At 41.3% G+C, this 24,021-nt stretch overlaps 1 long non-coding RNA gene across 1 annotated transcript in view; it reads left to right on the top strand.

The window, feature by feature from the left end:
- Positions 1-18,556, top strand: part of LOC133095340 (uncharacterized) — a 41,505-nt gene extending 22,949 nt beyond the window's left edge. The window contains exon 3 of the long non-coding RNA XR_009701589.1: positions 18,215-18,556. This is a non-coding gene — a long non-coding RNA (uncharacterized LOC133095340). The remainder of the gene's footprint in view (positions 1-18,214) is intronic.
- The last annotated feature ends 5,465 nt before the right edge of the window (positions 18,557-24,021 follow it).

Here is a 24,021-nt window from a genome sequence, read left to right as displayed (position 1 = left end):
TCGTGGCCCAGCCCAACATTCTCTGCAGCCTTGAATGGGAAATGGAGGCTGATGGTAAATACACAGTATTTAGGAGAAGCCTAGCATTACTGTCCACATCCTTTCATTTCTGGATACATTCAAGGGCAGTATTTCAAACTGTGGGTCACCGCCCAGAAGTGAGTTGTGAAATCAGTTAATGTGTCATGTCCAGCATTTAAGAAATGTGAAACAATAGAATTGAAAATATCAAAGCACATTATGGGTAGTCAGGGTAATTATTATTTTGTGTAACTTGTGCAGTGGACTGCTAGGTAAATGCTTTTCCTCCTGTGGGTTACAGGCAAAAGCATCTGCTCGGGTGGAAACAGGCCTGGCTTCTGGTCCAAGTTCTGCTCCTGCCCTGCTGCCTAGTGGGGTGGTCCCCACACCCTCTGAGCCATGGAGGCAGATTAATTTTGCTGGGTGGTTAACGTGCTATGTTATGTTCGGGGCTCTTATTTATTTGTTTGTTTGTTTGTTTATTACTTTTTGGCTGCATTGGGTCTTCGTTGCTACGCGCGGGCTTTCTCTAGTTGGGGCTACTCTTCGTTGTGGTGCGTGGGCTTCTCATTGCAGTGGCTTCTCTTGTTGTGGAGCACGGGCTCTAGGCGTGCAGGCTTCAGTAGTTGTGGCTCTTAGGCTCAGTAGTTGTGGCACATGGGCTTAGTTTCTTAACCACTGTGCCACCAGGGAAGTCCCTATGTTCGGGGTTCTGATTTAGCCAAAGTGTTCTCCAGACCATTTATATGCCCAGAGCCCTCCACCTCCAAGGGACTGAGTTCTATAGGAGGCAGGCCTGGAATCAGGCCAAATAGGGCCCTGGTGCTTTTCACAGTCACCTTCCTGAGATCATACAAATGTTCCTTTTTGCAGATTTTCAGCCCACACCCAGGGCTTCTGCTTCCAAACACTTCATCACATTTCCAATTACAGCATTTTATTATCTCATGGTTTCCTCATTTTATGGCTACACTTCCCACTGTGATATGTAATATCTGGGTGGAGCATATCCCCAACCTGAAGCAGCCTCTGTGTTGTTTTGCCTCACCTCTCCTAAGACCCACTGTCCTGTGGAACCTGAGGAAGCAGACTGGTCCTCTCTAGATCTCAGGGGTTCATTCTCCTGGATTTGGTTCAGCAGTTTCCTCCCACTGATCCACCGCAGAGGTGGCTGGGTGGCAACTCAAGGGGACAATTCTTGGATGGAGTATATAGATAAATGTCTTAGCAGACCCAGAGACAGAGATTTGAGCTAAATTTTAGTTTGAACTATATAAAGTTGCCTTTTTTTTTTTTTTTTTAATAAGGCAAAGAAGGTCAGCCATTGGCAATGTCATGTGGTTCAAGTAGTAGTTTATTTGGGAGATGGAGACACAGGCAGGATAGTGGGGAAGTGAGGCAGGGGAGGGAAGGTCACCTAAAGGATGTGTTATCAACCCAGTTACACCTGTGGGTAACTGGAGTGTAATCCCATTGGAGAAATTCAAGAAAACAGTATAGACCATACACCTGAGAGTTATTTCACCCCAAGGGCAAGGGATGTGGGCTATATTTGTAACAACTCACCACAGCCATTGGTTGAGGGCTCTTGAGGGAGCGGGAAGCGTTGGTTCCCTGGAACTTCTGGCCCAGTCGTTGGTTGAGGGCTCTTGAGGCGGCGAGAGGCATTACTTCCCTGGAACTTCTGGCGTGCGGCACTGGTGGGCAGGGGTGAAACAGGCTTTGTTAGACAGAGCAAGCCCTCAGACAAAGCAGCGTGGGCGTTTCCAGTAGGGAGTCAGCCAGTGTACACTAAGTAGGTATAAGTGAGGGTAGAGTATAGGAGCACCAGCAACAGCACCTGCTGCAGAAGCTATGCCACTAGCTCTTGACCACAAACTCAAGTATATAAGAAAATAGGATTATATTTTCTAGAACAACTTATTTTCTGTTTTGAGACTCTGATCCACAGGATAATGGAAAATAAATATCAGTCAGTGTGAGGGTCACCCTTTGCCCAGAATTGCATCAGGTCTAAGAGATTCAGTCAGTGCCAAGGCCCAGGCAAGCACTGTGCCACATGGTTCTTGGTAGAATCTGTCCATATGGGCCTCCACTTAGACATCATTTCTTGCCTCCTTGTTGGTCACCAGCCCTATACATCCACACTCAGTATGGTCCACCAGCACCTTCAGGCCTGGCAGTTCATTTTGTTGCTTCTGTGCCAAGCTAGGGAATGGGATGGGGCTGCCTGTGGCCGTACTCACCTTGGACGCACCGTGTGCCATGTCTCTCTTCCCCTGGATTGCACAAACCCCAGGTCTCTGACCGGTAGGCAGAGCACAGGGTCAGTCTAGTGTCTACATTGACGTGCTTCCCTCAGGCCTCTCATCTTCTCCCCAGCCTGGGGAATAATATTTTAGTTTGATGTAGGATAGAAAGGGAACCTTAATTTCCTCAAACTCCTGTATTCTAAGGACAAGGAAAATTCAAAGATCTTTCCTAAGGTCTGGTTATTTGAGTGGAGGGAAAGTCAATAGGGGGAAACATCAATTAATGTTTCAAAAATGCCCCACCCTGCCATGACCAATGCAGTGTGACCACCGCCTCTTCCAGAGACGCTCCCTCTTCTACTCTTTGCCCTCTATGTTCATTATAGCTTGTAAAATGGAGGAGGCAAGTTGCCATTTTAAACAAGGCAGAAGTTCGTAACTTGGGGGCCCATGATATGACTCAGGGAAACCTGAATTTGGATAGGAAGAAAATTTACATTTTTATTTTCATTAACCTCTGACAAAATTAACATCTTTGATTATGAATGTAAGCAACAAAACAGTAGTATTAGCAGGACCTTGTCACAGGTATCTTAAAATATCATTTATATTCATCACTGTCATGGTAGTTGTAAGATTTGTCGCTAGATCTTTTTAAATATGTCAATAATGAAATGCATATATTACTATATCATAAATGTGTTTTTAAAATACTTTAAGAACTGCATTTCAGAATAATTTTTTACATTAAAAAAAATTATCTTAGCATAATTGTAGACTTGCATTTGCAAAAAATAATACAGAAAGATCCTGTATACCTTTCACCTGGTTTCTCCTAGTGTAACCTGTTGCAAAATTATTGTACATTGTCACAACCAGCAAATTGACATTGCTATATCCACCCACATACCTTATACAGATTTCACCAGTTTTATATGCAGTTTATCACATGTGTAGATATGTGTGCCCCCAGACAACTCCATCACCACAAGGACCCCTCATGCTGTTCTTTCATAGGCAGACTCTTGCCTCCCTCTCCCTTCCCAAGCCCTGGCATCCACTATTCTGTTCCCCATCTCTACACTTTTGTCATTTCAAGAATGTTATATAATGAAGTCTCTACCCTTTTGAGGTTTACATATTTTCAAAAGTTTGTAGAAGTGTGTAACCTTTTGAGATTGCCTTGTTTTCATTATGTATAATTCCCTTGAGATGTATCCAAATTGTGTAGATAATAGTTTGTTCCTTTCTGTCCTTGAGAAGTATTCCATGGTAGACACATATGCAATTAGTTGAACCATTTGCCCACTGAAGGGCAGTTAGGATTGTTTCCAGTTCTGGGCTATAATTCATTTTTAACATATTTTGTTTTGTGTTTTTAAAAACATTATTCTGAGAGGGAGTCCAAGGCTTTGCCACATTGCCCAGAAATCTGTCGTCACAAAAATGAAGTTCTAAGGGGGAGGAATATGTATTGCCACATTATTCCCTTCTACCCCTAGGGACTGGGTGAGAATGGGGACAGGGTAGGGTGGCATCTCAGAGCCTCTGCCAGGTCTTCTGTGCTGTTGGGTGAGACCTGAGGCATTACAGAGGCTGATCTTCACTAATGAGGGGAGGGCGTCTGTGGGGAGGGGAGTCAGAGGATGAAGAGTGGCCCAGGCACATGGCAGCTTGAAACCCAACCATTGCCCCAAACCTAAGGAATATCTGTCATGCTCACAAATGAGTCATGTGAGTGATTTTGAGGAGACAAAGTCGAGTGACGAGGGTGAGTCCCACTCCTGGATCTGCTGGGGCAGGGAACAGCTGTGGGAGGTGACCTGTGAGTGGGCTGGGGAGTTCAAGGATACAAAGACTCAGAGCTCGAAGTGACCGTGACAACATTAGCTCCTGGGAATTTTAGCAGGGGCAGTTCCCTGCTGGAGGCAAGCCCATTTCATTCCGTTTCAAAGGACAGTGTGATCTCAGCTAACTCTGAGTTACACTTGACCTCATCTGTTGAGAATTTTCTTATTTTATTTTTTATTTATTTTTTCCTCTGCTTTTTAAATCTCTTTTTTTTTAATTTTTAAATTAAATTTATTTTATTTTATACAGCAGGTTCTTGTTAGTCATCCATTTTATACACATCAGTGTATACATGTCAATCCCAATCGCCCAATTCATCACACCACCACCCCCACCCCCTGCTGCTTTCCCCCCTTGGTGTCCATACGTTTGTTCTCTACATCTGTGTCTCAATTTCTGCCCTGCAAACCGGTTCATCTGTACCGTTTTTCTAGGTTCCACATATATGCATTAATATACGATAGTTGTTTTTCTCTTTCTGACTTACTTCACTCTGTATGACAGCCTCTAGATCCATCCACGTCTCTACAAATGACCCAATTTCGTTCCTTTTTATGGCTGAGTAATATTCCATTGTATATATGTACCACATCTTCTTTATCCATTCATCTGTCGATGGGCATTTAGGTTGCTTCCATGACTTGGCTATTGTAAATAGTGCTGCAATGAACATTGGGGTGCATGTGTCTTTTTGAATTGTGGTTTTCTCTGGGTGTATGCCCAGTAGTGGGATTGCTGGATCATATGGTAATTCTATTTTTAGTTTTTTAAGGAACGTCCGTACTGTTCTCCATAGTGGCTGTATCAGTTTACATTCCCACCAACAGTGCGAGAGGGTTCCCTTTTCTCCACACCCTCTCTAGCATTTGTTGTTTGTAGATTTTCTGATGATGCCCATTCTAACTGGTGTGAGGTGATACCTCATTGTAGAAAGTGTAATCTGCTGTTTTTGGATGGAATGTCCTATAAATATCAATTAAGTCCGTCTTGTTTAATGTATCATTTAAAGCTTGTGTTTCCTTATTTATTTTCATTTTGGATGATCTGTCCATTGGTGAAAGTGAGGTGTTAAAGTCCCCCACTATTATTGTGTTACTGTCAATTTCCTCTTCTATAGCTGTTAGCAGTTGCCTTATGTATTGAGGTGCTCCTATGTTGGGTGCATATATATTTATAATTGTTATATCTTCTTCTTGGATTGATCCCTTGATCATTATGTAGTGTCCTTCCTTGTATCTTGTAACATTCTTTATTTTAAAGTCTATTTTATCTGATATGAGTGTTGCTACTCCAGCTTTCTTTTGATTTCCATTTGCATGGAATATCTTTTTCCATCCCCTCACTTTCAGTCTGTATGTGTCCCTAGGTCTGAAGTGGGTCTCTTGTAGACAGCATATATATGGGTCGTGTTTTTGTACCCATTCAGCAAGCCTGTGTCTTTTGGTTGGAGCATTTAATCCATTCACGTTTAAGGTAATTATCGATATGTATGTTCCTATGACCATTTTCTTAATTGTTTTGGGTTTGTTTTTGTAGGTGCTTTTCTTCTCTTGTGTTTCCCACTTAGAGAAGTTCCTTTAGCATTTGTTGTAGAGCCGGTTTGGTGGTGCTGAATTCTCTTAGCTTTTGCTTGTCTGTAAAGCTTTTGATTTCTCCATCGAATCTGAATGAGATCCTTGCCGGGTAGAGTAATCTTGGTTGTAGGTTCTTCCCTTTCATCACTTTAAGTATATCATGCCACTCCCTTCTGGCTTGTAGAGTTTCTGCTGAGAAATCAGCTGTTAACCTTATGCGAGTTCCCTTGTATGTTATTTGTCGTTTTTCCCTTGCTGCTTTCAATAATTTTTCTTTGTCTTTAAGTTTTGCCAATTTGATTACTATGTGTCTCGGTGTGTTTCTCCTTGGGTTTATCCTGTATGGGACTCTCTGCACTTCCTGGACTTGGGTGGCTATTTCCTTTCCCATGTTAGGGAAGTTTTCTGCTATAATCTCTTCAAATATTTTCTCTGGTCCTTTCTCTCTCTCTTCTCCTTCTGGGACCCCTATAATGCAAATGTTGTTGCGTTTAATTTTGTCCCAGAGGTCTCTTAGGCTGTCTTCATTTCTTTTCATTCTTTTTTCTTTACTCTGTTCTGCAACAGTGAATTTCACCATTCTGTCTTCCAGGTCACTTATCCGTTCCTCTGCCTCAGTTATTCTGCTATTGATTCCTTCCAGTGTATTTTTCATTTCAGTTATTGTATTGTTCATCTCTGTTTGTTTGTTTGTTTGTTTTAATTTTTACAAGAGATAAATAGACTGACACCAAGCATTGTACATGGATGACCACAACAAAAGCAACAATGATTGCAATTACCAAACATGAAACACACTCATACTATGTCATAATATTGACATTCAGTCCAGTAATCCTCCACTGTAACAGCTCCTTTACTTTGCAGTGAAAATTGATTTGTATATTCTTTGCCTCTGAGTCCTTGTGGGATTTTTTTCTTTTTTTAAATTCAAACAGAAAGTCACAAAAATTATACTCATCCTCATCAGTTCACTCAGTCCCATGTAATTAATTTTTTTTTTTCATCTTGATCTTTTGTTAGCACTTTTATGAGCGCATCAGTTTTTCATTAGAGTTCTGAAAATGCTTATTAATTCAGTTCAGCAGTACAGTCAGGTACCAGAAACCTGTACTTGTCAGAGTCTTTTCCATGAATTTCCTGAAGATGAAACCCTTTTATAGGAACATATTTACAAAAGCATCAGAGTACACCCAGAACTGTCTGTAAATGACAAAAGACTTAAAAATGACCACGGTTAAAGATTTGATGAAAGTTCATAATAATGCAGTTGACAAGAAAATTAGTTATTTCTGAGATATACCTTTTAAAGTAATAACTAGGATTATGACTTATAACATTATACCAGAACATATAAGATTTTTAGAAATTTCATGTAATGCCTGAAACATTTATATTAACATATTTCCATACAAATAACCCAATGAAACTTTAGTATTAGTTGTTTTGTTTGTTTGTTTGTTTATACTGCAGGTTATTAGTCATCAATTTTATACACATCAGTGTATACATGTCAATCCCAATCGCCCAATTCAGCACACCACCATCCCCACCCCACCGCAGTTTTCCCCCCTTGGTGTCCATATGTCTGTTCTCTACATCTGTGTCTCAACTTCTGCCCTGCAAACCGGCTCCTCTGTACCATTTTTCTAGGTTCCACATACATGGCGTTAATATACGATATTTGTTTTCCTCTTTCTGACTTACTTCACTCTGTATGACAGTCTCTAGATCCATCCACGTCTCAACAAATGCCTCAATTTCGTTCCTTTTTATGGCTGAGTAATATTCCATTGTATATATGTACCACATCTTCTTTATCCATTTGTCTGTCGATGGGCATTTAGGTTGCTTCCATGACCTGGCTATTGTAAATAGTGCTGCAATGAACATTCGGGTGCATGTGTCTTTTTGAAATACGGTTTTCTCTGGGTAAATGCCCAGTAGTGGGATTGCTGGGTCATATGGTAATTCTATTTTTAGTTTTTTAAGGAACTTCCATGTTGTTCTCCATAGTGGCTGTATCAATTTACATTCCCACCAACAGTGCAAGAGGGTTCCCTTTTCTCCACACCCTCTCCAGCATTTGTTGTTTGTAGATTTTCTGATGATGCCCATTCTAACTGGTGTGAGGTGATACCTCATTGTAGTTTTGATTTGCATTTCTCTAATAATTAGTGATGTTGAGCAGCTTTTCATGTGCTTTGTGGCCGTCTGTATGTCTTCTTTGGAGAAATGTCTGTTTAGGTCTTCTGCCCATTTTTGGATTGGGGTGTTTGTTTCTTTAATATTGAGCTGAATGAGCTGTTTATATATTTTGGAGATTAATCCTTTGTCCGTTGATTCGTTTGCAAATATTTTCTCCCATTCTGAGGGTTGTCTTTTCGTCTTATTTATGGTTTCCTTTGCTGTGCAAAAGCTTTGAAGTTTCATTAGGTCCCATTTGTTTATTTTTGTTTTTATTTCCATTACTGTAGGAGGTGGATCCAAAAAGATCTTGCTGTGATTTATGTCAAAGAGTGTTCTTCCTATGTTTTCCTCTAAGAGCTTTATAGTGTCCAGTCTTACATTTAGGTCTCTAATCCATTTTGAGTTTATTTTTGTGTATGGTGTTAGGGAGTATTCTAATTTCATTCTTTTACATGTAGCTGTCCAGTTTTCCCAGCACCACTTATTGAAGAGACTGTCTTTTCTCCATTGTATATCTTTGCCTCCTTTGTCATAGATTAGTTGACCATAGGTGCGTGGGTTTATCTCTGGGCTTTCTATCTTGTTCCATTGATCTATGTTTCTGTTTTTGTGCCAGTACCATATTGTCTTGATTACTGTAGCTTTGTAGTATAGTCTGAAGTCAGGAAGTCTGATTCCTCCAGCTCTGTTTTTTTCCCTCAAGACTGCTTTTGCTATTCGGGGTCTTTTGTGTCTCCATACAAATTTTAAGATGATTTGTTCTAGCTCTGTAAAAAATGCCATTGGTAATTTGATAGGGATTGCATTGAATCTGTAGATTGCTTTGGCTAGTATAGTCATTTTCACAATGTTGATTCTTCCAATCCAAGAACATGGTATATCTCTCCATCTGTTGGTATCATCTTTAATTTCTTTCATCAGTGTCTTATAGTTTTCTGCATACAGGTCTTTTGTCTCCCTAGGTAGGTTTATTCCTAGGTATCTTATTCTTTTTGTTGCAATGGTAAATGGGAGTGTTTCCATAATTTCTCTTTCAGATTTTTCATCATTAGTGTATAGGAATGCAAGAGATTTCTGTGCATTAATTTTGTATCCTGCAACTTTACCATATTCATTAATTAGCTCTAGCAGTTTTCTGGTGGCAGTTTTAGGATTCTCTATGTATAGTATCATGTCATCTGCAAACAGTGACAGTTTTACTTCTTCTTTTCCAATTTGTATTCCTTTTATTTCTTTTTCTTCTCTGATTGCCATGGCTAGGACTTCCAGAACTATGTTGAATAATAGTGGTGAGAGTGGACATCCTTGTCTCGTTCCTGATCTTAGAGGAAATGCTTTCAGTTTTTCACCATTGAGAATGATGTTTGCTGTGGGTTTGTCATATATGGCCTTTGTTATGTTGAGGTAGGTTCCCTCTATGCCCACTTTCTGGAGAGTTTTTATCATAAATGGGTGTTGAATTTTGTCAAAAGCTTTTTCTGCATCTATTGAGATGATCATATGGTTTTTATTCTTCAATTTGTTAATATGGTGTATCACATTGATTGATTTGCGTATATTGAAGAATCCTTGCATCCCTGGGATAAATCCCACTTGATCGTGGTGTATGATCCTTTTAATGTGTTGTTGGATTCTGTTTGCTAGTATTTTGTTGAGGATTTTTGCATCTATATTCATCAGTGATATTGGTCTGTAATTTTCTTTTTTTGTAGTGTCTTTGTCTGATTTTGGTATCAGGGTGATGGTGGCCTCATAGAATGAGTTTGGGAGTGTTCCTTCCTCTGCAATTTTTTGGAAGAGTTTGAGAAGGATGGGTGTTAGCTCTTCTCTAAATGTTTGATAGAATTCACCTGTGAAGCCATCTGGTCCTGGACTTTTGTTTGTTGGAAGATTTTTAATCACAGTTTCAATTTCATTACTTGTGATTGGTCTGTTCATATCTTCTGCTCCTTCCTGGTTCAGTCTTGGAAGGTTATACCTTTCTAAGAATTTGTCCATTTCTTCCAGGTTGTCCATTTTATTGGCATAAAGTTGCTTGTAGTAGTCTCTTAGAATGCTTTGTATTTCTGCGGTGTCTGTTGTAACTTCTCCTTTTTCATTTCTGATTTTATTGATTTGAGTCCTCTCCCTCTTTTTCTTGATGAGTCTGGCTAATGCCTTATCAATTTTGTTTATCTTCTCAAAGAACCAGCTTTTAGTTTTATTGATCTTTGCTATTGTTTTCTTTGTTTCTATTTCATTTATTTCCGCTCTGATCTTTATGATTTCTTTCCTTCTGCTAACTTTGGGTTTTGCTTGTTCTTCTTTCTCTAGTTTCTTTAGGTGTAAGGTTAGATTGTTTACTTGAGATTTTTCTTGTTTCTTTAGGTAGGCTTGTATAGCTATAAACTTCCCTCTTAGAACTGCTTTTGCTGCATCCCATAGGTTTTGGGTCGTCGTGTTTTCATTGTCATTTGTCTCTAGGTATTTTTTGATTTCCTCTTTGATTTCTTCAGTGATCTCTTGGTTATTTAGTAACGTATTGTTTAGCCTCCATGTGTTTGTGTTTTTTACGTTTTTTCCCCTGTAATTCATTTCTAATCTCATAGCGTTGTGGTCAGAAAAGATGCTTGATATGATTTCAATCTTCTTAAATTTACCAAGGCTTGACTTGTGACCCAAGATGTGATCTATCCTGGAGAATGTTCCGTGCGCACTTGAGAAGAACGTGTAATCTGCTGTTTTTGGATGGAATGTCCTATAAATATCAATTAAATCTGTCTGGTCTATTGTGTCATTTAAAGCTTCTGTTTCCTTATTTATTTTCATTTTGGATGATCTGTCCATTGGTGTAAGTGAGGTGTTAAAGTCCCCCACTATTATTGTGTTACTGTCAATTTCCTCTTTTATAGCTGTTAGCAGTTGCCTTATGTAATGAGGTGCTCCTATGTTGGGTGCATATATGTTTATAATTGTTATAGCTTCTTCTTGGATTGATCCCTTGATCATTATGTAGTGTCCTTCCTTGTATCTTGTAACATTCTTTATTTTAAAGTCTATTTTATCTGATATGAGTGTTGCTACTCCAGCTTTCTTTTGATTTCCATTTGCATGGAACATCTTTTTCCATCCCCTCACTTTCAGTCTGTATGTGTCCCTAGGTCTGAAGTGGGTCTCTTGTAGACAGCATATATATGGGTCGTGTTTTTGTACCCATTCAGCAAGCCTGTGTCTTTTGGTTGGAGCATTTAATCCATTCACGTTTAAGGTAATTATCGATATGTATGTTCCTATGACCATTTTCTTAATTGTTTTGGGTTTGTTTTTGTAGGTGCTTTTCTTCTCTTGTGTTTCCCACTTAGAGAAGTTCCTTTAGCATTTGTTGTAGAGCCGGTTTGGTGGTGCTGAATTCTCTTAGCTTTTGCTTGTCTGTAAAGCTTTTGATTTCTCCATCGAATCTGAATGAGATCCTTGCCGGGTAGAGTAATCTTGGTTGTAGGTTCTTCCCTTTCATCACTTTAAGTATATCATGCCACTCCCTTCTGGCTTGTAGAGTTTCTGCTGAGAAATCAGCTGTTAACCTTATGCGAGTTCCCTTGTATGTTATTTGTCGTTTTTCCCTTGCTGCTTTCAATAATTTTTCTTTGTCTTTAAGTTTTGCCAATTTGATTACTATGTGTCTCGGTGTGTTTCTCCTTGGGTTTATCCTGTATGGGACTCTCTGCACTTCCTGGACTTGGGTGGCTATTTCCTTTCCCACGTTAGGGAAGTTTTCTGCTATAATCTCTTCAAATATTTTCTCTGGTCCTTTCTCTCTCTCTTCTCCTTCTGGGACCCCTATAATGCAAATGTTGTTGCGTTTAATTTTGTCCCAGAGGTCTCTTAGGCTGTCTTCATTTCTTTTCATTCTTTTTTCTTTACTCTGTTCTGCAACAGTGAATTTCACCATTCTGTCTTCCAGGTCACTTATCCGTTCCTCTGCCTCAGTTATTCTGCTATTGATTCCTTCCAGTGTATTTTTCATTTCAGTTATTGTATTGTTCATCTCTGTTTGTTTGTTTGTTTGTTTTAATTTTTACAAGAGATAAATAGACTGACACCAAGCATTGTACATGGATGACCACAACAAAAGCAACAATGATTGCAATTACCAAACATGAAACACACTCATACTATGTCATAATATTGACATTCAGTCCAGTAATCCTCCACTGTAACAGCTCCTTTACTTTGCAGTGAAAATTGATTTGTATATTCTTTGCCTCTGAGTCCTTGTGGGATTTTTTTCTTTTTTTAAATTCAAACAGAAAGTCACAAAAATTATACTCATCCTCATCAGTTCACTCAGTCCCATGTAATTAATTTTTTTTTTTCATCTTGATCTTTTGTTAGCACTTTTATGAGCGCATCAGTTTTTCATTAGAGTTCTGAAAATGCTTATTAATTCAGTTCAGCAGTACAGTCAGGTACCAGAAACCTGTACTTGTCAGAGTCTTTTCCATGAATTTCCTGAAGATGAAACCCTTTTATAGGAACATATTTACAAAAGCATCAGAGTACACCCAGAACTGTCTGTAAATGACAAAAGACTTAAAAATGACCACGGTTAAAGATTTGATGAAAGTTCATAATAATGCAGTTGACAAGAAAATTAGTTATTTCTGAGATATACCTTTTAAAGTAATAACTAGGATTATGACTTATAACATTATACCAGAACATATAAGATTTTTAGAAATTTCATGTAATGCCTGAAACATTTATATTAACATATTTCCATACAAATAACCCAATGAAACTTTAGTATTAGTTGTTTTGTTTGTTTGTTTGTTTATACTGCAGGTTATTAGTCATCAATTTTATACACATCAGTGTATACATGTCAATCCCAATCGCCCAATTCAGCACACCACCATCCCCACCCCACCGCAGTTTTCCCCCCTTGGTGTCCATATGTCTGTTCTCTACATCTGTGTCTCAACTTCTGCCCTGCAAACCGGCTCCTCTGTACCATTTTTCTAGGTTCCACATACATGGCGTTAATATACGATATTTGTTTTCCTCTTTCTGACTTACTTCACTCTGTATGACAGTCTCTAGATCCATCCACGTCTCAACAAATGCCTCAATTTCGTTCCTTTTTATGGCTGAGTAATATTCCATTGTATATATGTACCACATCTTCTTTATCCATTTGTCTGTCGATGGGCATTTAGGTTGCTTCCATGACCTGGCTATTGTAAATAGTGCTGCAATGAACATTCGGGTGCATGTGTCTTTTTGAAATACGGTTTTCTCTGGGTAAATGCCCAGTAGTGGGATTGCTGGGTCATATGGTAATTCTATTTTTAGTTTTTTAAGGAACTTCCATGTTGTTCTCCATAGTGGCTGTATCAATTTACATTCCCACCAACAGTGCAAGAGGGTTCCCTTTTCTCCACACCCTCTCCAGCATTTGTTGTTTGTAGATTTTCTGATGATGCCCATTCTAACTGGTGTGAGGTGATACCTCATTGTAGTTTTGATTTGCATTTCTCTAATAATTAGTGATGTTGAGCAGCTTTTCATGTGCTTTGTGGCCGTCTGTATGTCTTCTTTGGAGAAATGTCTGTTTAGGTCTTCTGCCCATTTTTGGATTGGGGTGTTTGTTTCTTTAATATTGAGCTGAATGAGCTGTTTATATATTTTGGAGATTAATCCTTTGTCCGTTGATTCGTTTGCAAATATTTTCTCCCATTCTGAGGGTTGTCTTTTCGTCTTATTTATGGTTTCCTTTGCTGTGCAAAAGCTTTGAAGTTTCATTAGGTCCCATTTGTTTATTTTTGTTTTTATTTCCATTACTGTAGGAGGTGGATCCAAAAAGATCTTGCTGTGATTTATGTCAAAGAGTGTTCTTCCTATGTTTTCCTCTAAGAGCTTTATAGTGTCCAGTCTTACATTTAGGTCTCTAATCCATTTTGAGTTTATTTTTGTGTATGGTGTTAGGGAGTATTCTAATTTCATTCTTTTACATGTAGCTGTCCAGTTTTCCCAGCACCACTTATTGAAGAGACTGTCTTTTCTCCATTGTATATCTTTGCCTCCTTTGTCATAGATTAGTTGACCATAGGTGCGTGGGTTTATCTCTGGGCTTTCTATCTTGTTCCATTGATCTATGTTTCTGTTTTTGTGCCAGTACCATATTGTCTTGATTACTGTAGCTTTGTAGTATAGTCTGAAGTCAGGAAGTCTGATTCCTCCAGCTCTGTTTTTTTCCCTCAAGACTGCTTTTGCTATTCGGGGTCTTTTGTGTCTCCATACAAATTTTAAGATGATTTGTTCTAGCTCTGTAAAAAATGCCATTGGTAATTTGATAGGGATTGCATTGAATCTGTAGATTGCTTTGGCTAGTATAGTCATTTTCACAATGTTGATTCTTCCAATCCAAGAACATGGTATATCTCTCCATCTGTTGGTATCATCTTTAATTTCTTTCATCAGTGTCTTATAGTTTTCTGCATACAGGTCTTTTGTCTCCCTAGGTAGGTTTATTCCTAGGTATCTTATTCTTTTTGTTGCAATGGTAAATGGGAGTGTTTCCATAATTTCTCTTTCAGATTTTTCATCATTAGTGTATAGGAATGCAAGAGATTTCTGTGCATTAATTTTGTATCCTGCAACTTTACCATATTCATTAATTAGCTCTAGCAGTTTTCTGGTGGCAGTTTTAGGATTCTCTATGTATAGTATCATGTCATCTGCAAACAGTGACAGTTTTACTTCTTCTTTTCCAATTTGTATTCCTTTTATTTCTTTTTCTTCTCTGATTGCCATGGCTAGGACTTCCAGAACTATGTTGAATAATAGTGGTGAGAGTGGACATCCTTGTCTCGTTCCTGATCTTAGAGGAAATGCTTTCAGTTTTTCACCATTGAGAATGATGTTTGCTGTGGGTTTGTCATATATGGCCTTTGTTATGTTGAGGTAGGTTCCCTCTATGCCCACTTTCTGGAGAGTTTTTATCATAAATGGGTGTTGAATTTTGTCAAAAGCTTTTTCTGCATCTATTGAGATGATCATATGGTTTTTATTCTTCAATTTGTTAATATGGTGTATCACATTGATTGATTTGCGTATATTGAAGAATCCTTGCATCCCTGGGATAAATCCCACTTGATCGTGGTGTATGATCCTTTTAATGTGTTGTTGGATTCTGTTTGCTAGTATTTTGTTGAGGATTTTTGCATCTATATTCATCAGTGATATTGGTCTGTAATTTTCTTTTTTTGTAGTGTCTTTGTCTGATTTTGGTATCAGGGTGATGGTGGCCTCATAGAATGAGTTTGGGAGTGTTCCTTCCTCTGCAATTTTTTGGAAGAGTTTGAGAAGGATGGGTGTTAGCTCTTCTCTAAATGTTTGATAGAATTCACCTGTGAAGCCATCTGGTCCTGGACTTTTGTTTGTTGGAAGATTTTTAATCACAGTTTCAATTTCATTACTTGTGATTGGTCTGTTCATATCTTCTGCTCCTTCCTGGTTCAGTCTTGGAAGGTTATACCTTTCTAAGAATTTGTCCATTTCTTCCAGGTTGTCCATTTTATTGGCATAAAGTTGCTTGTAGTAGTCTCTTAGAATGCTTTGTATTTCTGCGGTGTCTGTTGTAACTTCTCCTTTTTCATTTCTGATTTTATTGATTTGAGTCCTCTCCCTCTTTTTCTTGATGAGTCTGGCTAATGCCTTATCAATTTTGTTTATCTTCTCAAAGAACCAGCTTTTAGTTTTATTGATCTTTGCTATTGTTTTCTTTGTTTCTATTTCATTTATTTCCGCTCTGATCTTTATGATTTCTTTCCTTCTGCTAACTTTGGGTTTTGCTTGTTCTTCTTTCTCTAGTTTCTTTAGGTGTAAGGTTAGATTGTTTACTTGAGATTTTTCTTGTTTCTTTAGGTAGGCTTGTATAGCTATAAACTTCCCTCTTAGAACTGCTTTTGCTGCATCCCATAGGTTTTGGGTCGTCGTGTTTTCATTGTCATTTGTCTCTAGGTATTTTTTGATTTCCTCTTTGATTTCTTCAGTGATCTCTTGGTTATTTAGTAACGTATTGTTTAGCCTCCATGTGTTTGTGTTTTTTACGTTTTTTCCCCTGTAATTCATTTCTAATCTCATAGCGTTGTGGTCAGAAAAGATGCTTGATATGATTTCAATCTTCTTAAATTTACCAAGGCTTGACTTGTGACCCAAGATGTGATCTATCCTGGAGAATGTTCCGTGCGCACTTGAGAAGAACGTGTAATCTGCTGTTTTTGGATGGAATGTCCTATAAATATCAATTAAATCTGTCTGGTCTATTGTGTCATTTAAAGCTTCTGTTTCCTTATTTATTTTCATTTTGGATGATCTGTCCATTGGTGTAAGTGAGGTGTTAAAGTCCCCCACTATTATTGTGTTACTGTCAATTTCCTCTTTTATAGCTGTTAGCAGTTGCCTTATGTAATGAGGTGCTCCTATGTTGGGTGCATATATGTTTATAATTGTTATAGCTTCTTCTTGGATTGATCCCTTGATCATTATGTAGTGTCCTTCCTTGTATCTTGTAACATTCTTTATTTTAAAGTCTATTTTATCTGATATGAGTGTTGCTACTCCAGCTTTCTTTTGATTTCCATTTGCATGGAACATCTTTTTCCATCCCCTCACTTTCAGTCTGTATGTGTCCCTAGGTCTGAAGTGGGTCTCTTGTAGACAGCATATATATGGGTCGTGTTTTTGTACCCATTCAGCAAGCCTGTGTCTTTTGGTTGGAGCATTTAATCCATTCACGTTTAAGGTAATTATCGATATGTATGTTCCTATGACCATTTTCTTAATTGTTTTGGGTTTGTTTTTGTAGGTGCTTTTCTTCTCTTGTGTTTCCCACTTAGAGAAGTTCCTTTAGCATTTGTTGTAGAGCCGGTTTGGTGGTGCTGAATTCTCTTAGCTTTTGCTTGTCTGTAAAGCTTTTGATTTCTCCATCGAATCTGAATGAGATCCTTGCCGGGTAGAGTAATCTTGGTTGTAGGTTCTTCCCTTTCATCACTTTAAGTATATCATGCCACTCCCTTCTGGCTTGTAGAGTTTCTGCTGAGAAATCAGCTGTTAACCTTATGCGAGTTCCCTTGTATGTTATTTGTCGTTTTTCCCTTGCTGCTTTCAATAATTTTTCTTTGTCTTTAAGTTTTGCCAATTTGATTACTATGTGTCTCGGTGTGTTTCTCCTTGGGTTTATCCTGTATGGGACTCTCTGCACTTCCTGGACTTGGGTGGCTATTTCCTTTCCCACGTTAGGGAAGTTTTCTGCTATAATCTCTTCAAATATTTTCTCTGGTCCTTTCTCTCTCTCTTCTCCTTCTGGGACCCCTATAATGCAAATGTTGTTGCATTTAATGTTATCCCAGAGGTCTCTTAGGCTGTCTTCATTTCTTTTCATTCTTTTTTCTTTACTCTGTTCTGCAACAGTGAATTCCACCATTCTGTCTTCCAGGTCACTTATCCGTTCCTCTGCCTCAGTTATTCTGCTATTGATTCCTTCCAGTGTAATTTTCATTTCAGTTATTGTATTGTTCATCTCTGTTTGTTTGTTTTTTAATTCTTCTAGATCTTTGTTAAACCTTTCTTGCATCTTCTTGATCTTTGCCTCCATTCTTTTTCCAAAGTCCTGGATCATCTTCACTATCATTATTCTGAATTCTTTTTCTGGAAGGTTTCCTGTCTCCACTTCATTTAGTTGTTTTTCTGGGGTTTTATCTTGTTCCTTCATCTGGTACATAGCCCTCTACCTTTTAATCTTGTCTGTCTTTCTGTGAATATGGTTTTTGTTCCACAGGCTGCAGGATTGTGGTTCTTCTTGCTTCTGCTGTCTGCCCTCTGAGAATTTTCTTATTTTAGTTGGAGGAGTCAGGGTTCACATTGTGATGATAGCTCGGCCTCCCGTCCGCCAAGAACATTCCCCTACCTGGGATGTTTCAGGTGGAATTTGTGCTGTCCCCTGCTTATTATGCCCAGCTCTGTGTGGTACTGTGTGTCCTTGACAGGAGTCTGGTGGCCAAGTGCCAAGGAATGCCAGGAGCTAAGAAGCCATTCAGGAGGAAGACACTTGAGCAAGGTCAGGGGTGCGCAGGAGTGCAGGGGGAGACTGTAAGTCGTCAAAGGTGCGCCAGCACCATTATACAAGTGCTAAAGAATGAATGGGGCTGGGCACTGAGCATCAGTGCCGCTCACCTCGCAAGAAGGGCAGCGGACCACACAGTACGTGCCTCCTGAGGGAAGAACAGAACTACCTGTGAAGTTGCAAACCTGAATCTGATCAAACCTCCCACTTCCAATTCACAGGAAATACAGAGAGCAGAGAAACGTGTTAAAGAGCACCATGAGGATGCAACCAGCACAGTCCAGACAGTGGGAACTTTACGTACAGGATGAACAACCAAGTTGCAAGGAAAAGCAAAACGATAGAGGTGGAGAGGGAACCTACAGATCTAAAAATACTTAAAATATACATCAACCACTAGCGGTGCGTGGACCTTATTTGGATCCTGAATCGAAGAAACAAACGGTGAAGGGAAAAACTTATGAGACCAGTGACTGGATATTTGATACTAAGGAATTAGTGTTAACTTTTTAAGGTGTGACAGTGGTCAAAGTCCTTATCTTTTAAGGACACATACTCAAATATTTACAGCTTACATGATATGATGTCTGGTATCTGCTTCAAAATAACACAAGAAGGGGTAAGTGGGTGGGAGTGTAAGTAAAAAGATTGAGCACTAGTTGATAATCGTTGAAGCTGGATGATGGATACATGGGAATTATTTTATACTATTCTGGCACTTTCTCAAAGTGTATGTTTGAAAATTGCCATAATAAAAAAACTTAATAAAACTATAAAACATATGTGGTGAGGAGAAAACATCTGGATTTGGAAGGAAGGTGCAGTCAGCCAACTGGCTGGGGGCCGAGAGTGGGAGTGCAGGAGTCAGGCTGCCTGGGCCTGGGACACACGTGTGGGGAGGGCCTCCTGGATGGGCAGATGGGGTAAAAAGGTGAAGGAGTGGTTGGCAAGCCTTTCAGTTCTCAACTGTTGATTAACAGTCAGCTTCCTCAGTTTCCAAGACCTTAAAAGTGTTTAAAAGAAAATAATTCCACAGAAATGAAATTGGCCACAGAAAGCTGGCGGCTCAGCTCGTCCATGCCTCCCACCTACTTCGAGGCTCTGTTATGAGCACCAGTTTCCAAGCCCTACACGATGTCATCTTTGCTTGGAACCCGAGGGTACGTGCAAGCTGCTGCTGTTTGCCGTCCCTGACCTCGGGCTGGCCAGGCATCCTGGCTTCAGTCATGTCCTCATGGGCAAAGTCCCAGAGCCAACAACAGAGTGTGCCAGCTGATGGAGTATGGACGTCATCGGGTCCAACCCTCTACAACCGCTCTCCAGAGAAGCCCCAGGGAGTAGAGTTTTTGTGTCCAAGCAGCACTGGGAGCAGTCTTAGGTAAAAGTAAGTAATTCTGCGGAGTTTTCAATGTTGAAGCATACGTTCACCCAGTACACTTGTATTGCATGTCTGCTGCATGTCAAGCCCTGGCTGGGCTTTTCTGTGAGGGATTCGCAGATGAGTAAGAAATAATTTCTGTCCTAGAACAGCTAACTAGATCTGAGTTGGAGGGAAGGGAGAAGGAAGGAGCAAAGAATTAAACAGAATATTCACATACATTATGGGCAAGAGAGCACTGGCATGGGAATCAGAAAGTCCAGGGGCTCCTATCAACTGTGGGTTTCTGGGCAAGTGACTTTCCCTCTCTGACCCTTGGCAACCCTATCTACAAAATGGGTGTGATAACCTCAGCTTGGCCTAACCCACAGAGAAGGCATCTGGAGAACCACTACATTAGCTCATGTAATATATGGTTGAAGGTATTTTGATAGATGAATAAATATGTTGATTTCAAACAGATATGTTTTTACCACAGCAAGGGACTGGTAAGTGGTGAAAAGATTACATACCCCCTCCCACCTTAGCTGAAAGCAGCCCCCTCCCAAGGCCTGAGCTCAAGACCCTGGGCAGATGTACAAAAGGGGAGACAGCACATGTCTGGGGTGGCTGGAGGGGGCCAGCTGGCGGGGGCGGCGCAGAAGGAGGTAATGGAAGAGGTGAGATGAACATTTCCTTCCTGCTGTGCCATCAATGGAGAATAATAGGAAGAAACTGGTCTGAGATTTTGACACAACGTCTAATCAAAGTGACTAGACACAGGCGCTAACAGATCTTCTAAACTGTGGGGCAAGTTTGTGATTTAGGAATTCCAACTTTAAGACCCTGGAGATGGACCAGACTGACCCTCTTGTGGGCTCAGCCCAGAATGGGGTGAACTTTGCCCAAGGAATACGGAGAAATAGAGAGAAAGAGACAGCAAGTGAGACAGAGGCTGAGGCAGGGCCAAACCGGGGCTCTTTCATCTAAAAGCCACTTTGTCAACTGCTGGCTGGGCTCCATCAGCAAATCAACTGGCCGCCTCTCTAGCTCCTGTTCTGTGTGGGTAGCACTGGATACTCTGTGTGCAGAGGAACAAGGCCCTTGACCTTGGAGAATTTGCAGAATGATGGAGAGACAGATTTGCCCCTGAATAATAATTCCCTTACAGACTCGGGAAGCTCAGAGCAGGGCATCAGGGAGGCCTGGAGAGACTTGGGGAGGCTTCTGGGGGGAGACAGGCCTGGAGCTGGCTCGTGGAGGACAGACTGCAGGCAGAAGCTTGACAGATTCACAGTCAGTCCTTGGCTGAAGAGAGAAGCAGGTGTTTTGAAAACGTGATGCCCCTTTTCACTGTAATTAGTAAATGTGTCCTGTGAGTTAGGAGTATGCCAGTATAGTAAAGATTTTAAGGTCACTACCCTATAGTTTAAGGGCATTGTGACCTGTGGGAGAGGCCTGTGTATCCTGGCTGAGTGGCTTCAGAGGCTGGGTCTACTCCCTTCCCAGGGAAGATAATCTTTGCACATCTTAAAGAGAGCAGAGAAGATGAGTTCAGAGCCCTCTCCCTGCAGCCCACATGGGAAAGTCCCGCTGCCCCCTGACTAGTTTCTCTTGCTGCAGTGCACTGCAGTCACTGTTTTGGCTGCCCTTGCAGCCAGTGGAAGACAGCTGGTAGCTCTCTCTTGGGTGGAGAGCAGTTCCTCTGTATGAATTTGAGTAAGTGTTGCCCAACTGTCTGCCACCTGGGCTTCTCAGCAACTGTCACTGCAGCAGAGCAGAGAAGGGGGAGTCGAGAACGAAAACCTCAGGACATGAGGTTGGCCGGTGCAGCTATGGGCCAGGTCAGGATTGGGGTGGAGAGCAGGATGACAGACTGGAGAGGAGTGGAAGGACCTGGGCCTACCTGGCCAGCCCTTCCTGGAACTCCCTGGCATTGGAGCCATGACTGACTTCCCCTGACTGGAACCTGCCTGTTCCAGGAAAAGGCCCAGCTCTTGCTGGAAAGATGCCTCAGTGGGTTCCAGGGAAACCTGACCACTCATGCAAAGACTCTGAGCTGCCCCCGTGACCTGCCCTGCCCATCAGGGAGTGTTTGATGTGCTGTGGCTGGGAAATCAAGTCAGCAGGAAGCAGATGGTTTGAGATATTTCAAAAGATGATGAGACAGTTTGAACAGCAAAAGAAATAATGATAATAATGAAATAAAATTAATACTCATGAGTCTATACTGATATAAATAAATAGGAAGAAAGGCTAACTTTCTTACAGTAAAATTCCAATTAAAAAATGTAGAAAGAATGATGGAAATAGAAAGTGACCATTTGGCAAACACGACAGTAATAATCGTTGTCAGAACGCATCATTGGTAGATGCTAAAATTAGTGGTAAAAGTATGATAAGAAGCAGGATATTTGCATAGTTTCAAAGTACCTCCCCACGAGATGCTTATTACAAAGGAATAAATAGTAATTTCATGGTGGAAAAACCTGGCAGACACTTCCTTACCAAGTGATCAAAGTTAACATTGCCAGTAATGAGCCATATTAAAATCAGGTACATCTGGTATCATGCGCTGAGAGGGACACGTCACTTCTCTGGTGTTCCTGCCCAAAATGCATAGCCTCAATCTAATCATGAAGAAGCATCAGACCAAAATTTAGGGACATTCTACAGTTCTCTTCAGAACTTTCAGGTCATGAAAGATAAAGCAAGACTGAGGAACTGTCCCAGAATGGAGAGACCAAGGAGACACAACAACAAAATGCAGGGTGGGGTTCTGCTTCAGATCCTGGACCAGAGAAGGGACATTAGTGGGACAATTGGTGACATTCGAATAAGGTCTGCAGATTAGTTAATAGTATTGTGTCATGGTTCAGATCATTGTATTGTGGTTCTGTAAGATGTTAACAGGAATTCTGTGCACAATTTTTGCAAGTCTAAAAATTATTTTTAAATTAAATTTTAAAAAGAGGGTGAGGAAGGAGCCCAGGTTCTAGAACTTAGTTGTTCCCCAAGGTGGAAGCAGGACTCTATGGCCTTATTCTCCCTATTGGTAACTAGCATTTGGCCTGGAGACTCACCCACTAGGAAGGTCCCCTGCTTCCCTCTGTGGGAGTGAGAACCCATCACAGGCTTGGCCTCCAGTGGCCTGTCGATGCCAGAGAAAGGCAAATGTCTGCCTTTGTCCACCTCTCTGGAGACATTCAGTTCTCAGGCCTGTCTGAGGGAGGCACCATCCCCACACCCCCAAAAGATCTGAAAACCACGGCTCAGAGAGGTGAAGCCACCACCTCTAGGTCACACAGCAGGTACATAGCCAGATTCAAGCCCAGCTCTGTGTGACCCCATTGCCGGTGCCTGTAACCACCTGACATTATTCTATTACTGCTCAATTCAGGTAGGGGCAACAAGCATTCACCAAGCAACTACTGTGTGTCAGGCTGGCAGTGGGGCTGGAGGTGAAGGTGGCTGAGACATTGACCCTGGACCACAGGTGCCATCCTGGCGGAGAGGTACCCTCATACTGCCAAGCATATGACAGGCAGTGTGTCGCACACACATATTCGTTCATTCAGTCTGCTCTTGCCTGGCCCTGGACTCAGGCTGGTGGGTCAGATATGGTCCTTGCCCTGGGAGCTCGTGACCCAGTAGGGGAGCAGACAAGTGAACAGACAGCTAGCTATGCGGAGATTCATGCCATGATGGGAGTGGCAGGGGGAGTAGGGAAGGGGAAAGAGGGAAGATGGTCTAGAAGGTCTAGGAGATGAGAATATCGCTGACACTGTGGGTGGAACAGACACAGCACTGCTTGGAGGGAGTTATGGTCAGAGAAGGAGAGTTGGGGGTGAATGAGGGAGTGGGTAGAATCCTGCTGGGGAGGTATCCAGGACCAATGAAGCTGGAGGCTGGGAAGGCCACCTAGATAGGGGACAGGGTAAGCGAAAGCCTGGAAGTCTGGACTGAGGCAGTTCTTGTCCTTGGCCCAGCTGCAGGGGAATCGTTCCAGAGAAGTGTGGTTGGGGACACATGTTTTCCAAAGTAATTAGACTATCTTTGGGGGAGATGTTCTTCCATGGGGGCAGTCATTTGAGCTTGACTCATTTTCAGTGAGGGAAACGGCTTGTGGCTGTGCAGCCGAGGTGGGTCTGGGGCAGGCGCAAAGAGGTACTTTGTTCCAGCCGGAAGGCAGGATGTGTGCAGGAAGCTGTCCAGGGAGGGGAAGAGCTTATGAAGAATCACTCCCTCTGCACTTGCCTGAGGAAGAAGGACCAGGCGCTACTGCTCTCCTCCTGGGTGCGAGGTGGACATCCCTAGGCAAGTGGGGCTGGCTCTGGTAGGTTTCTGAAACTCTCGGAATGGGGTGGGCCCTACACAGGGGCCACAGGTTGAGACTGGATCTAGTGGCCCCGAGAGTGTGGACAGTGTGGGGAGAGGCAGGTGCTAAGCGGGGTGAGTGTGGAGCTCTGTCTCTAGGGCAGCTGTTGGAGCAGTTGCCCCAGCAGCTGGGGAGTAAGGTGGTCTGCTGGCCCCTTGCCCCCTTGATTCCGGCTCTGAGAATCTGCTTCGTGGATTCTGGAAATCCCTGAGAGTTGGTACCGACATGGCTGGGTGACCTCAGGCATTCCCTTTCCTCTCTGGGCTGTACTGTGATGGGGACAGATGAGATGG

Source organism: Eubalaena glacialis, chromosome 7 (genome assembly GCF_028564815.1).
Source record: "Eubalaena glacialis isolate mEubGla1 chromosome 7, mEubGla1.1.hap2.+ XY, whole genome shotgun sequence".
Lineage (NCBI taxonomy): Eukaryota > Metazoa > Chordata > Mammalia > Artiodactyla > Balaenidae > Eubalaena > Eubalaena glacialis.
This window is presented reverse-complemented; position numbering and strand designations above follow the sequence as displayed.